This window comes from Vombatus ursinus, unplaced genomic scaffold, assembly GCF_900497805.2.
Source record: "Vombatus ursinus unplaced genomic scaffold, bare-nosed wombat genome assembly UNPS02014791.1, whole genome shotgun sequence".
Lineage (NCBI taxonomy): Eukaryota > Metazoa > Chordata > Mammalia > Diprotodontia > Vombatidae > Vombatus > Vombatus ursinus.
Window position 1 is genome coordinate 55,147,223 of NW_020954569.1, and position 6,000 is coordinate 55,153,222.

Here is a 6,000-nt window from a genome sequence, read left to right on the forward strand (position 1 = left end):
CATTTTACAGACAAGGAACCTGAGACCTAAAAAAGCTAAGTAACTTGTCCACAATCACAGAGGCAATAAGTGGAAGGCTGAGATGCAAGCTCAAGTCTTCTGACTCCAAATCTGGTCTTCTCTCCATTACTCCACACTGCCTAATCAACAAGCATTAAGTGACAACTATTTGCAAACAGTGATAAACAATATCATAGTGGCTGCTCTCAAATACTTACATGATTCTAGATATGGAAAATTCTGTGAGAAGCAGTGTGGCAAAAGGGATACAGAGCTGGCTTCAGAGTCACCTGTTGAAGTCCTGTTTCTGACATGTACTGGCTCTATGAGGAAGTCACTTCACCTCTCAATGTTTTGAGTCTGAGGTTATCACAGCCCCAAACCAGATTCAAATGTAATTGGGAAACTTTTTTTTTTTTTTTTTTGCTAGGCAATGGGGTTAAGTGACTTGCCCACAGGGTCACACAGCTAGTAAGTGTCAAGTGTCTGAGGCCTGATTTGAACTCACTTTGCTAGGTCATGCAGTGACTCCAAGACTGGTGCTCTATCCACTGTGCCACCTAACTGCCCCAAAACATTTTAAAAACAAATAAAAATGCAACTGGACATAGATAATATATTTTAAAACTAAATCAAAATGTGGGCATCAGCAATCCTTATGTACAGTTTAATGGTTGTTTCTATTTGAGCTCAGGCAGCTCTCGCTCTATGGGCAACTCTCTAAGATTATATAAGTTGAAGAGAAGGTGTGGCCTTGCATTGGTAGAGGGAGTTTCCTATACTAAGGAAATTATTCATTCCTATTATTCTATATCCTATTGCTGTTCGGCAAGATACAATTGAAATGAATGGCAACTTTAGCAATCTAGAACCAGTTCCCCATTTTATCATATTGTCAAGGGGGCACTATGCACTATCTTCCTTCCAAATAGAGTCAATTCATCGAATTCGATTTAGGTAAGCTTTGGGAATTCAAGTTATAGGTTCCCTTAAAGTCCAAAGCACTCTTGGAAGAGGATTATTATATTTCAACCAATAGAAACTCTGGTAGGAAAATTGCAGCTACTATAAAACTCTCTTGGCTGAATATTCATTATCCTTGGAGGGCTGTCTCTAGTCGTCCTGATCTGTATCTGGCCACCGGGCCCAGATGGCTCCAGAGGAGAAAGTGAGGCTGGTGACTTTGCACAGCTCTCTCTCACTTAAGTCCAATTCACTTGTATGTCATGGTATCACCTCCCTGACTTCACCTTTCTCTTTGAGAACTAAGGACAAACAACAATATTCTCCTTAATGGTGGCCCTGAAAGAACTGGATAAGCATCTACTTAAGCCCACTGATCTCATTAGCATTAACTCAATGCTTAGGTAAACTGAGTAATTTGCTGCAAAAATGTTCATCTTGTATAGGATAGGACTTGAGGGTTCCTCATTGCTTATTTATTCATTTAGCTAAGTGCCACTTTACCTTGGAAAGGCAGCTGCTTTATTTAGCTACCTTTTCAGTTCTTTGTAAACCTTGGTACATTTAAGTAGCTCATTCTAAAGTTCTCAGGTAGCTTTTTGTTGTTACTGTTGTGTTTTTTTTTTTTCCCTCTCTCTGTGAACTGGCAGTTGATATATGGAGTTTATGAACTGTCTTAATTAACACCAGGAAACCATTTCTCAGGTGGGTGTAGAGCCTGGCAAACCCTATCTTGAAGGTGACTCAGGACTTATCAGTGCAGACTGTAATCTGGATTTTTACTACCTAGTTTACGGCCTATCACCTCCCTTTTCTCAAGCTTGCAAAAAGATCAAAAGCCAACAATATGTGTGAGTCAATGGACCAAGAGGGAAAACTTATATTTGCTAAAAGGTGTTTCATTTAACATCCTTCGGGGAACTTTTGATTTGCCATGTCAATGGAGGGGAACAGTAGTATGGATAATCGAAAGAGTGAATACTCCAAAATTACACTCATAAAGGAAGGAGAACTGGACTGGGGGACAGGAGACTGGGACTCTAGTTCCACTTTTACTATTAAAGAGCTATGCAGCATTAGGAAAATCACTTTTGCATTTCTTGGCTTTAGTTTCATCATAAAAGTGAGGCTGTATAGTAAAGCAGAAAGTATTTTGACTCTGAAGCCAGAAGACATGTCAGACAAGACACATCTAATGCTTATTGCCTGTATAACCTTGGGCAGTTTACTTAACCCCCGGGCCTCAGTTTCCTTATCTATAAAATGACCAGCATAAAAAATTTAAAATAAAATAGACTACCATTTTGTTTCAAGATATCAAACTAACGTACACATCAAACTCTAGATTTCTGTATTTTGTAGTGAGCCAAAATTCATAGTTAGTCACCATTTTTTGGAGAAAAAATATTATGAAGCAAGCTGATGAACAAATCCAGCTAGAGTAGGCAATCTGAAACAGAGTTCCAACTTTAGGTAATTAAAATTGGTCTGCATTCTAGAAGCATAAAACCACTGTTAAGAGCATGAGGGTGGAGGTGGACGCCAGGCATACTAGGTAGCAGCAGAAGCCAATCTAGGGTTTAAAATTTGCCACAGATAATCCAGAATGAATAATCCACAACTGGATAATAGTCAGCAACTATTGCCAGGAGCTGTTTTCTTCTCCCTGGCTTCAAGCTCTTCACTCCAGCAGGCTTTCCCTTATTGACTCGCCTGTGAACCTCCCAGTTGATCTTAAACAGATGTGGCTTCTACCAGGGCATGGAGGAATAGACAGTGAGAGCAAGAAACCATTGGGGTGAATTGAGAAACCTGGCAGAAAGAGTTGGCTAAATAATGAAGAAAGGAAAGTTGTAATGGGATACGTAACCACAAGGCAAGTAAACAAACCAATTCAGAAATAAATTTCAATTGTCAGAATCCCAGATTCACAGAATTTATGTGATAGAAGGGACCTCAGTAGCCAAAGAGTCTAGCCTATATACAAAAGAATAATCATTACGCTTTTGTTTGCAGACCTCCAAAGAGGGGAAACCTGCTTTCTCCCAAGGAAACTCGTCCCACTCTTGGAGATCTTGATTTGTTATCTCCTCCCCCCTCCCCCCCATGAGGAGCCACTATTGGCCCCTTTGCAGCTTCCATTCATTTCTCCTGGTTTAGTCCTTTGGGGCCAAACAGAACACATCTGCTCCTTCCTACACATGAAAACCCTTCAAGTACTTAAAGACAGCTATCAGATGAGATGCCTTCTCATCTCTAGGCTACACATGTTCGTGTGTAGTTCATTTAACTCATCCTTTTGGACTCAATGCACCTCACTATCCTGGTTGCCCTCTCTGGACACTCTCAGCTTTTCAGAGTCTTTCAACTATGTCACACAGAACTGAACACAATATCCCAGATGAGGTCTGGCAAGGGCAGAGAATAATGAGATTGTCCCTTTGCTAGGTCATGAAGTGGATGGAGTACAGAGCCTTGAGTCAGGAAGATGAGTTCAAATCTGACCTCAGACACTTATTAGTTATGTGACCCCTGGCAAGTCACTTAACCTCTGCTTGCCCCAGTTTCCTCAACTGTAAAATTTGGGTAGTAATTGAATATCTATGTCTCAGGGTTGTTTTGAGGATTAAATAAGATATTTGTAAAGTGTTTAACACACTAAAGTGCCTGACATGTAGTAAGTGCTTAATAAACACTTTTTCTCCTTCCCCCAAGCCCTCTATTCCTAGGAGCTAAGCCTTTCAATAAAGTCCAAGATTATATTAGGTTTATTTTATGGCTGCCACATCACATTGATGACTCATACTGAGCTTGTAGTCCACTAAAAACCCCAAATCTCTTTCAGAATATTTGCTCTTTAATCATGCTTTCCACAACTTATACTTTGAAAATTTTTTTTGGTGCCCAAGTGAGAGGTTTTATTTTTATCCATCTTGAATTTCATCTCAGTAGATTCAGTCCAATACTATCACCTGTCAAGACTGTCACCCTATGCTTTGTTCTAGTTCTTTCTCCAAGCATTGTGCCATCCCCAAATTTGATGAGCCTGCCACCTATATAGCTTTATCCAGGTCATTGATAAAAAGGTTAAATAACACTAGGTAAAGCACAGAAGTTGTCCATACATTGATACTTCAGTGGCACTATGATCTTTGATATATGTACTCCCTCCAGTGGTGCAGATTGCAATCCATTTTGGGGATTGCATTTATTATCCAGTGGAAATTATCTTTCAGAAGGATGCATGATCTTGTCTCCTCTTGCTTCCTCAGGGACTTGCTCCATTAATTATCCCTTTTCAGTCTTGTGTCCTCAATCTCCCTCTCCACTGGTTTCCTTGGAATACACATATGCTCATCTCTCTATCCTAACACCCCGTCCCCCCCACACACATACACAAGCACACACCCACACCCACACACACACACCCACACCCACACACACACCTTCAAACCTGTTACCTCTCAAGTCACTATCTCATCTGTAGAATAATTCCTGACTTTTACATAATACTTTACAGTTTACAAAGTACTTTATATAGAGTGTTCCATCTGAGCCTCACAACAATGCTGCATCAGGTACCAAAAGTATCACTATTTCCACTTTGCAGATTGGGAAACTAAGGTTCACAGAGGATAAGTAATACATAGTCTTAGAGATGTTAAGTGTCAGAGGCAGTATTCAGATCTGTAATTGAACAAATGAAAACAAAAATTAATTAACTCTGTACAAGGCACTATATTAACTCCCGAGGAATCAAAATGCAAAAGACAGTCTCTACCTTCAAAGAGCTTACATATTCTTTAAAATAATATTTTAGTTTCTCCCAATTACATGTTAAAACAATTTTTAACTTTTTTTAAAGTTTTGAGTTCCAAATTCCATCCCTCCCCCTGTCCCTTCCCTTCCCCCTCCCTGAGACAGTAAACAGTCTGGTATAGGTTATACATGTGCAATTATGTAAAACATTTCATATTAGTCATTTTGTACAAGAAGACTTGAACAACAACAAAAATAATGAAATAAAGTAAAAAATAGTATGCTTCAGTCTGTATTCAGATAATATCAGTTCTTTCTCTTAAGGCACATAGCATGTTTCATGAGTCCTTTGGGAATATCTTGGATTATATTGCTGAGAATAACTGTCATTCACAGTTCTTCATTGTACAGTTTTGCTGTTACTATGTACCATGTTCTCCTGGTTCTGATAACTTCATTTTGCACCAGTTCATGGAAGTCTTTCCAGGCTTTTCTGAAATCATCCTGTTTGTCATATCTTATAGCACAATAATATTCAATCATAATCATTACCACAACTTGTTCAACCATTCCTCAATTGATTGGTTTCTACTGGATTTCCAATTCTTAGCCACCACAAAAAAGAGCTGCTATAAATATTTTTTTTTTAACAAGTAGGGCCTTTCCCCCATTTTTGGGATTTCTTTGGGATATAGACCTAGCAGTGGTATTGCTGGATCAAAGGGTATGCCCTTTAGGCATAGTTCCAAATTGATCTCCAGAATGATTGGATCAGTTGACAACTCCACTAACAGTGCCTTAGTGTCCCAGTTTTCCCATATCCCCTCCAACATGTATCATTTTCTCAAGGATCTTATATTCTAATGGAGGGAGACAATACATACAGGGGACTGGTGACCAGGGAAGGGTGTTCTGGTCTAAGAAGTCATATCAATAGTGAATGGAGCCACGTGGCAATCAATCAGCACACCTTTTTAAGAAGCAATTTAATGCTGAGTTGATTATAATTTAAGAGTAAGAGGGAGAGGTGTGAGTACACACCTGCAGTATGACTATGTGGCTGGGGCCAGCCATATATGGTATCCTCCTACCAATCACGACAGTAGTAGCTGTAGGACCTATGTATTCATGACTCCAAGTCTGGAGTCCTATCTACAACATCACAATATCACTTTCTTTTATCACTTCCTTCTCAATAAAACAATAAAATAGTCTACATTCTTTAGCTTCTATTTCTTACCACCACTCACTTCTCAACCCCTCACTACTATTATAGCC